Source organism: Geospiza fortis, unplaced genomic scaffold, assembly GCF_000277835.1.
Source record: "Geospiza fortis unplaced genomic scaffold, GeoFor_1.0 scaffold10, whole genome shotgun sequence".
In the NCBI taxonomy this organism is placed as follows: domain Eukaryota; kingdom Metazoa; phylum Chordata; class Aves; order Passeriformes; family Thraupidae; genus Geospiza; species Geospiza fortis.
The window spans coordinates 166,887-178,202 of NW_005054326.1; the positions used below are offsets into that span (position 1 = coordinate 166,887).

Here is an 11,316-nt window from a genome sequence, read left to right on the forward strand (position 1 = left end):
AGGAGTGCAAGGGTTTGCTGAGGTAGGTTCCATGTGCTGGCTTGGGTGTCAGTTAATGTTTGTGCGGGGGTTCAGTGAGGGAAAAAGTGCAATATTACCATTGGCTTTTCTAGTAGTGACTAAGGTTCATCATCTGAATCTTTCATCTAGTAGTCATTTTAAAAAAAGGGCAATAACTGGTGGTCACACTACCCATTAAAATACTATTTTTTCTTTAGGGTGTCAGCTTAGAGAGTAAGTAATCTCACTTCCTTTCCCCTCACAGTAATATAATTATCCTGAATGGCTAGATTCTGGTTCTAGGGGACTGTGAGGGGCTGCAGCAGAAATGATGCTGGACAGAGCTGCAGCACCATCCTGGGTACAGGAGATGGGTGAAGGAAGGGGAGGGAGTGCAGAGGCACACAAGAGGCAATCAAAGCAGAATGGGATGCAGATTGTTGTTATTGTTATTCTGATGACATCAGCCCTTACTGGGATTGATACCATGGTAATTTAGTTGTACTAGCAGAAGTTTGGTACCCAGCACTGGTTCCCAGAAAACCAAATATCTGGGTAGATTTGTAGTTTCTGAATAAATGCAGCTACAGTTCTGTAAAAGGGGAACAACAGAGACTTTTTAAGTGCCCCTGTAAAAGAACAAATGGTATGAACTGGCCTGTCATTCTGCCACTGATCATTGCTGTCACTTGTTTGACTTGATGGTGCTTGAGGGGATTTGTAAGTACTTTGAAATGTTCACTATGCATGCAGTGAAAAATTAAGCTCCAGGATTTACAGCCATGCTCATGGGGAGGGAGCACCCCCAGTGCCCCATGGGGAGAATGCCAGTTACAGGCAGCATTGGGCCCCTTTTTTCTGGCAGATGAATGGCAGTCCATAGCCAGAGCAGAGTAAGGCAAACTGGGAAAATCAAATGTCCAGGAAGATGACACAAGCCTGGCTGCTGTCAGGGAGTGAGGGAGCAGTCAGATGGAATTAGAGAGCTGCAGTCTGGAGGGCCGAGAGAAGGGATGGAGGGGGAAGCACAAAGGCCTCATTCCTCCCATTTCAGTCTGTCTTAACTCACTGGGAAATCCCAGAATGGGTTTGAGGGGGAGTCTAAGCTGCTCCTCTTGCCACTAGAGAGGCTACTCCACACTCCAGGTGGAGACATGGCCAAATTGAGGAGGGAAAGGAAGTGTCCTTTGCCCTGCCCTATCCTCACCCCTTTTCATCCATCCTCTCCTTCCCCCATGGGCCTGGGAGGGGTGCACAAGGGGTTCAGGGTACACACAGATTTCTTGGAGGAGCTAAGGCAGGGTACACCTGTGTGAGCTGAGTTGGTGTGGTCTCTTTGGTGGGAAGCCACACAGGCAACCCTGGCTTGACCGTACCTGTTTCTTGGAATGAATATTATCTACCTGCTATATTGTGCTTTGGCACTTCAAAGCACTATGCAAACATTAAGTAATGCCTGGATGATTAATTATAATTAATTAGAAGGCAGCTGTTCTCCTGGGATGACAGTCCAGTAACTTTCACGCACACTAACTCCATTGGAAATGAGAAATAAGGAATGGGGATGGCATTCTCCCCAAGCCATGTCCTGCCCCAGATAGCACTGTCATCTGCTCCCTCCCCTGAGTCAGTAGCCTGGGGCTTCCTGGTCCTCAGGCTGCAAGGCAGAAATCACATGGAGTTCCTGACAGAAGCTTTTTGTGATTTAAAGCCTGAGTGAAACTGCTGGAATCTGTGCGGGAGTTCAGCTGTCACTTTGGGCTGTGGATGACGTCTCTTTCATTGCCTGACCGTCTGGCTGTTCAGCTTCTGGGGCTGTCAGCTGGCTGCCAGTCCCAGCAGGGACAGGTAGGGTCAGGTGCGTGGCTGTCACTTGGCAGGGATGGCAAACAGACAACGGGGCATGCACATGGTGCCCAAGAAAAATAATCCAAATGGACACTTGGGAGATGCGGGTTTATTTTACACAGCACTTGTCTGTTGATATTAGAAGTAGCTGCTCTTACCAGCAGTTATTGGACCACAGTGAAATCATTATCCCATGACACCAGCAATTTATGCAGATGTATTTGGGGAGAGCTCTAGGTAAGCTCAAGCAAGGGGCAGAGAAGAGAAATGTTGTCTCTGTTTTAAAGACAGAATTTTGGGACACTGCGTTATCAAGACCAGTATTTTCAGAAAAGCTCTGTACTCGCAGCAAGAGCAGATTTAAAAAAAACTTGTTTTTTTTTTTTTTCAAAAGAACTTGAAACCTATCAGTCTGAAAAGTAGGTAATGGGGAGTAATTTTGCCATTTTACCTCTGCTTAAAAATCCATCCTCTGTCAGTCTGATGGAAGCTCTTAATTTGAAGAGCAATTCCTGGCCAGCTTAGTCTCCAATTTTGGCTACCTGCTGTCTGCTACCAGCAAGCAGGAAAAGGAGGGGCAGGTGGCTTGGCATCTTTTCAAGCTAATCTGCACACAGTTCCATATTCCTACACTTTTGTTGTTTGGATGGATAAAACATTTCAACCTTCTTTCTGGAAAGTGACAGTAGCATCAGTAGAAGCTGTTAAAATACATGGAAATAAGCTCTAATAGCGTAAGCACCTTTTCCATGGAAAGAGCTGCATATAAACTGGAGAATTAAAATTATTTCACTGGGCTGGTTCAGAAAGCAGCATTAAGATACCCATATGAAATATGAGCATAGCTGATCTCTTGAATGTGTACTGCAGTATTCAGAAGGAATGCTGTCCCTCTTTTCGTGCCGAAGGTTGTGCCAAACTTATCTCAGTGCAGAGACTTCTGTGAGTCCCTGAGGCATCACCAGGTGCCTTTATGGAAATCAGGGTCCCCCTGGCATACGTTTATGATGGATAAAAAGAAGGAAGACAACTCATTTTTAGCCCATCACCTGCTGTGTCTGGTCTCTGCCTGACGCCAGCCCCTTCTGGCAATCCCCAAAGCCCGAGCAGTTTCTCACGCATCCATTTGATCCGACAAAATCAGAGCCATGCCCTGGAAGTGAGTCATGAAAAGTGTTAGGGACACTCCTAGGGCAGAAATACTGCTGATTTTAGTGCTACCAGCAGCTGTGCCCTCTCCACCTCTCAGGACATCTGTCTGGAGGCTGTTATCAGTGGGTACACTCTTGACTGGCCTAAGGGTTGAGACACTAATCCAATGTCAGTGTCCCTGTGACGTGTTAGTGTGCCAAAACCATCATCTCTTGCACTCTTCATCCCCCCATCTGCCTGCCTGCCTGCCACCCATTGCATTCTGCTTACCCACTGAGCCTTGGGGAGCACCTGTAAGCACCCAGGCTGCTTTTTGGGGTGTTTCTGGGGCACACACAAGCTGTTCCATGAGCCAGACACAAGTGAGGTGGTTGCGTTATTTTGTGCTGGCTCTGGTCTTACAAACTTTGCCTTTCATCAAGGTTTGGCATCAGTGCTGGAGCCACATGGTTCCCTTTTCAGAGCTGATTATCCTCCAGCCAGCTCAGTGAACAGGAGAGAGAGCAACATCTGCCTGCAGAACTCCAGCTAGATGTCTCCATGCACAGACAGTAACTGGGGACAAGAGGGACAAATAAGTCTATTTTGACCTCAAAAGAATACTGAAAATAGTAATATGCGGCATCTTTCATAGCATTCTGCTTACCCTGGCTAGACTTTAGCAATTTCCTTTTCTTCCATGGTGTTTGTGCTGTCTGCATAGGCTGTAAGATCTTCAGCATGGGGACCATGCCTCCCCCCTGTGTGTGCAAACATTGTCTGTTGCCTTGGGAGGAGTCCTTTTCTGGGGAAAAACTGAAGACACTAGCAAATTCTGTAGAGTAAATATTTCTTTGTAGTCTCTGCTGAGTGCCTGACTTTTTATACTGCATCACTTACCAGGGAAAAAGCTCTAAGGGTGTGAGCCCTGCCTTCCTCAGCCCATGCAGGCAGTGCTTCACCCAGCACAGACCCTGAGGGTAGGTTCCTGTGCCCAGGGCCTGCCCTCACCAGCCTTTCAGGGAATTTTCTCAGTGGGATCCCAACAAAAAATTGTGAGCAATGAGTTTTCCCATTTAGGGTCTGGTGAGACATCTGTCCCAGGATATCCTCAGCCCCAGAGCCTGTTCCAGGCTGGAGCTCCAGCCCAGGACCCCATTCTTGCCCGTGTGTAGCAGAAATCTTCTTGCCTAAGGTTATCCATCACTGCTGCCTCTACAGCTCCACTGATTGCCATGGCTGTCACTCTTGGAGTGAAAAGAGCCCTTGACAGTGACTCAGGAGAGACTTGCATATTGCTGGATTTTTTAGATTGGCACCCAGCGCCTTTGCCATGTTGCCTTTGCTTGCAAATTATTTGATATAATTTTAATTCCGAGCCGAATTAGAGCAGTGCACAGGTTGCCATAGCAACCATTACCTTGTGCCTTTTGGTCTGACTCATTGCAGACAATTACTCTTGCGCTCCAGGATTCACAGATGTGATAGGAGAAGAATCATGTGCTGGGCTTTCAACTTTTTTTTTGCTTTTAATTTCCTTCCCAGCCTCTCTTCCATTAACTCCTGCCTGCCCAGCATCAGCAGGGCCCTGTATCCCCACCCAGGGGTGCTCGTGGGAGTGCACTGCACGTGTAGATAAAGGATGTGTGAGGTGGTTTGTGCATGCATGTGTGTATCTGCATACCTAAAGAGCTGCTCTGCAGCGTGCTGTGAGATCCCTGGCTCCCATCTCGCTGGAGATGTGCACAGACACTCAGAACCACCGAGCAATTTGCACTTCCTCCTGCCTGTGGTGTTTTCCAGGTAGGTGCAGGGTTGATCCCTGTGGCCATGGAGTTTTACCCAGTGTGCAGGGGCTGTGAATAAGCACTGAGTATTTGGGGGACTGACAAAGTGAGGGTAATGAATGGTGCAGGACCTTCATTTGAAGCTGTGTGAAGATCCACAGGATGACAAGCAAGTGGCACTGCACCCTTGACACCACCTAAATCTGTGTCAATGCAAGGCCAGTTCATTACCCTGCTCACACCTGTCCCCCTAGTGCCCCATGTCTTTTATGCAAAGTGCACAAATTGCTGTTGTCTGTAGCCTCAGCACAGGTATATCTGATGTCCTGAGCTCTGCCAGCACCTACAGTTCAGCAAGGAGCAAAGCCACCTGAGAAGATGCCAAAAAGGAGCAGTCTGTAGATATGAGGATGAAGAAGGTAAATGTCACAGCAGAGAAGGTTATAGGAAATGTCTTGTATGATGGTTTAGCTTAAATTCAGCCAAGGCAGAAGCAGACAAGTTTTGCAGGGTGAGAATCATGGAAACTTAGCAGATCTGAGTACAGCTCCAGCCTCCTCCTAAGATACATTGTTTTAGCCACCAAACTCATCCTGAATTCTTTTTCTCCTGCCCTACCTGTCACCTAAGGCACAAATCTCCCTATCATAAGGCTTTGTAATGGGACTCTGACTGCCATCCCTTTCCCTTCAAAAGACCTTTTCCTTTTCTTCCTTTCTCTCGCTGGGACACAGAAACCCCTCTCCCAGGATCACAGATAATTCTGGTTATATGGCACCTCTACACTCTGCTGCCCAATGTGTGGAGGGTGTTCTGCTGTTGACTCATGGCACTGCTTTCACCGGCAGCAGAGCAAAGTCTGGAGTGTGGGGGGGGAGCAGTTCAGCTTTTGGGGACAGTGTGAAGCCCCCATTTCTGTGAGGATCCTGATTCTCTTGCTCTCCATCTGTCTGTGACAGCAAGCAGCTGCTTAAGCTGCCTCTGCAGAGAGATTCTGTGGAATGAAAAAAAGGCAGACAGCAAAGAAGGCTGCCTTGCCTAGCCCTGCCCTGCCCTGTCCTCCCTTGGAGGTCAGAATTGTAGGGATAAAGTGAGGATTGCTTACACATCAAGCTGAGCTAGACCTTGCAAAGAAGGTTAAAACAAATGGCTTAATATTCTTCAGCTATTTGGGGAATTAAAAAAAAAAAGAAAGTAGGGTCACATCTGGTCAATAAGAGTGAAGTTGGGATCAAGGAGTCTATAGTCTGAGCAAAAACCAAAGAAGACTCAGTGCCCAAGTTATTGATAAGGACAGAAATATCATCCTTGGGGAAAGAAACAAGCTGAGTGCTGTGAATAAGCAGCTCAAGCTGATTAGTGCACTCACAGTGCTGGGCCTGGGTGCTTTCTGGCCCTGGGAGAGCTGGCATGTGGAAACACACACAGCAAATTGCTTTTTTCAGCTCTGCACACAGTGGTGACTCCATGCAGTCTGCAAAAGTGAAAATTGAGCAGTTAAGATTAAAGAAGGATAAGAAATAAGTTTATCAGGCTCAGACTTTTAAGTGTGACCTCTGCAATGTGTAGCACTTTAGAGGAGATCTTCAAGGAAAGTATAATTATTACCAAGCAGGGGGAAAGGGAATCAAGCAATATGAGTTTATCAGTTCTGGATAACACCAGGCCAAGCCAACATCCTTGTTTCAAATTATTGTTTTCCTGGAAGGCAAAAGAAATTTCAAAGGTCTCATCTCTGTATTTCAGTAAAGCATTGATACATGCCACATAAGAAACAATTAGTTAGACTGGAAAAGATCAAGGGAGGAGGAGTTGTAAGTAACAGGGAGGGAGAAATCAATCTGAGAAGACAGCAGCAAGATCACCTATCAAAGTCTAGCAAAGTGTTCCTTGTTACACTCCCCATGGTCACCCATGGGATTGGCCTTTGCTGCTATTACCCTGAGACCCTGACTCAGACAGCTGGGGAGAGGGAAGGAGTATCCTGGTGATTCGACACTAGAAGGCATTGCTAGTACATGGAAGGACCAGGATATGTAGAGGAAGCCTCATTTGACCTTGGCAGGAGTACCAGAAACAGAATGAATTTCAGTAGTACGACAGACAAGGTCATACGCTTGACAGCTAATAATAGAAATCTTCTGTAAGCTGGGAACTCTGAGAGATCTGGCAGGGAGCACAGCAAGCAGGACTGGAGGCAGTCCTTGTCTTCTGGGAACTGTTGAGCCAGTTTTGCCAAATCTCAGTGAAGATCCTCAGTGTGGATCATCAATATAAGCTGCATTGCTCCCTGATGCCCACATTAAATTTGTGGAACCATTGTTATCTGCCAAGACCTGTCCTGAGAACCATGCTGAAAGGCAGCTGGATAGCCTTAGTGGTAAACATATCCTGAGAAAGCTCAGGGAAAAAGTGTTGGGATCTTCTGTATTAGGTGATGTTGGCATGATGGTGAATCACAGTGCAGTGCAGTTGGGGACAAAGCAAATGCTGTTCCAGTGCTTAGGGAGGTGTTCCCAGTGGGAAAATACATCGATGCTCCCACCCAAAGCCCTGTGAGACCTTTCCTGTAGTCTGTGTTACAGTTTTGGTCAAAGGAATACGGGCTGAGACAGGAGCAGACAGGATGGGCAGATGATGAGAGGAAAGGGAAGTCTGGCATTGCAACCTGGAGCACCCAGCTTGTTTAACCACATGCAACCAAGGACAAAGCAGACAGGATTGCTGTAATGAATGCACCTGGGAGGACACATTTAAACTAAAGCACATGGTTGTATAGAGATAATCTAGTGCAGACAGGCTAGCAAAATAGGGTGCAAAACTAGAAGTGGGTTTCTGTCTGTTAGGGTAATGCAGCTTTAGCCAGAATCTGAGGTATGAAAACAATGGATTTAATCTGGAGCTTGAAAAGTGTGTAAGAAAGTGATGGTGCCTTGAATAGAAAGAGCTGAGACTCTGTTAGCCTGTAGTCCCTTGACCAGGGAACAGCTGAAGTCCCTGATCTCACCATGTCACAGAACAAAAACCAGCCACAAGCAAGGTGAACAAACCCTCAGGGAACTTCCCATTCACTGCAGCATTCCCCTTGGGCACAAGGCTGGGCATTCTTACCCTGTAGTTCCCACACTCCATGATTTCAGTCATGACTGAATAAAAATAAACTTGTTAATGCAGCTGAAAGCCCCAGCACAGCACCTGGGAGGCCAGAAGCTAGGACTGACCTAAACCCCTCTCTCAGCCTTTGACATTGTGGTGGTTTCTCTTGATTGCTTTGGGTTTTGCAGAGTAAAGAACAGTGAGTAGAAAAACCTCTGCTTATGATAACAAACCTTTAAAAAGCAGATGGGGATGTGGGGGCTGGTGTGTTTTGTGACATTTGAGTAGACCAGAGCAGGGAGAATCTGAGAAGCAGCTGGTCAGAGGCACTCATTGAAAAGGGGATGATCAGTCACAAGAAGAGAAAAGTAAGGGGGAGAGAGAAAAAATAACTGGGGAGTCCAGGACATTTATGTCCAGTGAGAGATATGAGAAAAACAACCATATCAGGCTGTGAGTGGATGAAAAAGTGGAAAATGCTGGAAGGGGATAATCCTTTTAAATAAAGGGCTAGATTTTCTCTTACCAAGAATTGTATAAATCTGGAGGCTCATGTTTAAAATGCACTGAATTTATACTAATATAAAGGTTGGATCAGAACCACTTACCCATAATCTTCCTCCCTCAAAATTACTTGTTAGGGTTTTGTCCTAACATTTACATTTGCCTCCATCTTTAAAGCAGGAACAATGTTCACACAGCCTAGTGAGCCACTTTTTGGTGGGAAGGAGTTAAGTGGCAAAAGTCACGTAGTGTCTACAATATAGAGCACAGATACTGGTGGATGAGGATAATACTTCTAAAAGGAGGAGAAAAAGCTGGAAGCAGTGTGACAGTAGGCTCCAGTGTTGTTCCAGAGGTGAGAAAATGCTTTCAGTGAAAGACTTAATGAACTCAATCTGCCTATTGTACCTAAAAGAAGACTGAGAGATTATTTGATTTAAAGTGCCTCCACAGAGAGAGCTGCTGGTTACTGAAGGTTTATTTTTTTTTTAATCTAGGGGAGAGAATAACAAAAACCTGTGACAGAAAAACCAAACAGATTCAAATTAGTCAGTAAGCATAAATGCTAACAATGAACACAAATAGGTATTGTCAGAAGATACCAAGGGAAACAATATTTTTCCCTTTCTTGAGTGTTCTTCAAATCAAAGGTAGATGACTTTATGGAATATTCAACTTAGCTGCATGTAAACACTTACTGTTGGTCTTTCTACAGGATAGTTTCTCTAATTTCTGTTTCATAAGCTAAACAGATTGAGCTCTTTCAGCCTTTCACAGAAAGGCATTTTCTGCCACCCCCAAATAATGTTTGTGGTTCTTTTGCACACAATTTCCAAGTAGCGTGCGATACGCAGAAGGTCAGACTGGATGATCTAAAGTCCCTTCTGGCCTTTATATTCTCTGAATCTCTGCCTCTGTGAATTCATTAATGTTTGCAAGCTCCCAGAGAGCTGCCAAAGGCAAGCACTATAGAAATGCAAAGCATTGTTGTTACTGTGCATATTTCCCTTGAGCTTTGCATGGAGCTGGTTGAATATCTCAGGCTATGGTCTGTGTGTATTCCCTCAAATGAAATACCTGCATTTCTCACTCCTGCAGTGCCCTTTCCGAGTTGATTTTCTGCAGCTGTGCTAACAAACAAGTTTATTCCCAAGTTAGGATTCAGAAAAAGCAAATGTGAAGAGGCAAATCTCTGCCTGGAGCCCCAAGCATTGAGCAGCACGTTGCTGTCCTGGCCCAGAAGCTCCATGCAAGGCAGAGTTATTATTAGCATCATGCTTTGCTTTCTCTTTGTCTCCAGGTGCCCTGCACATGGCCTCTGCCTGGCTGCAGCAGAGCAGAACGTGGGAAAGACAGATCTGGCCCTTGTTGGCTGCTTTTTGCTCTTTCTCTAAAGGGAGAAGAGCTGGGAGGATGCTGCCTTATCCCCAGATTTCCAGGTCTGCAACAGATGTAAAGGGCACCCCAGAATGATGCAGGAAATGTTTAATTTAATTCTTCAACTGTGTTCATTGGTGAATGCTTGTTGTATTGCCCATTATTCTTGGAGGGAAGTCTTTTTGGCCCTCAGAAATCCCATGCTAGGGCTTGCATTTATCTTGTTGGAGGATAGAAGCTGACCCTCCAACCTGTGCTTCCAATCAGTGCTAGCAAATGCTCTTCAAGCCAGCACAGTGGGCTGCTAATGGACAAAATACTGAGGAGGAATCCTATTTTATATATTTTATCTGTTGTATGTACAGAACCACATGGTTATTACATAGGGTGTCATATGTGTGCATGAGTAGGTGTGTAAGGCGGATGGATACATTGGCCAATATCAAATAGTAATCAAATTATAATAAATAATTGCAGAAAATCACAGCCTGCCCCAGACAGTTCATGAACTGAAAAAGCCTAGAGTCATCAGATGAGTGTGTTGGCTTTGCTTTCTTTCTGCTCTGTGTTTCTGGTATTATATGAACTGCTGAGTAGTATCTGTGTGCACTCCTCTACCTAGCTGGCAAAATGAGATTAAACTGTGTGTCATAGACACCGTGCTATTAAACAATAATGGTGATTCTCCTGCAGCACATACGTTTTTAGCAGAACAGATGCCTCAGCTGTGAGCAGATTAAGAGTAGCTGGGTTCTGCTCCCAGTTTCTCTCTGAAGATCAGCCTGAGCCCAGCAGGGTGACAGAGTACAACAGTGAGAGCAGGGTGGCACAAGGGTTTGCTCGTGATGGGGTTTAACATCCTGCGTGGTTCCACATGCGTCAGGATGAGCTTGTTCTTAAAGCAAGGGAATGTGATGAGTTGTGTATGCTTAGCACTGAAAGTGGCCAAGTGGGGAATTTAAACTTCTTAGCTGTGTGTGATAGACCTAGCCAGGGAACAGCTGGTGGAGAGACTCTTTTAGCTCTAGGGGTAGTGAAGCTTGTGTACTTGGGGGTGCAATAGGATTAGATAGCAATTTCCATCCATTTCCAAATAACCTTGCTCAAGAGGGTCAGGAAGCTGGAGATGTAGGAACCCATAGCTCCCTATTTGTTACATTATGTTCTAATTAAAAAAAAAAAAAAAAGCTTTTGGAATCAAATTTGACCTGAATATAACTCCATTGGCTCCTGCATTCTTACACTAGGGATTAATTTGGCCCTTTCTACTTTTATGTAATGAGCTGATTGCCACAGTATCTTATCCTTGTTATACAATCACCCTTGTCTGGCTGTGTCCCTGGAGCATTCTGTGTGTGTGTTTCTAGATCTAGGGTCTCACCTTCACCTACTGTGTGTTTAGCTCTAGAGCCTCACCCTGACTTACACTGATGTACTGTGTGTCTGTGCATGTTCACTCCAAAAAGTGTGTACAGACAAGAATATATCTGTGGGAATTGAGGGGCTTTCTCCTTTGGCTGGCCGTGTCCCTGTGGTGTTTGCTTCTGCAGGGGATAGGGGAAGAGTGAATGGG

General features: G+C 45.6%; 1 protein-coding gene across 1 annotated transcript in view; it reads left to right on the plus strand.

Annotated features, from left to right (window-relative positions):
- CACNA2D4 (calcium voltage-gated channel auxiliary subunit alpha2delta 4) overlaps positions 1–11,316 on the plus strand; it is a 116,313-nt gene that overhangs the window by 55,135 nt on the left and 49,862 nt on the right. The window lies entirely within an intron of this gene.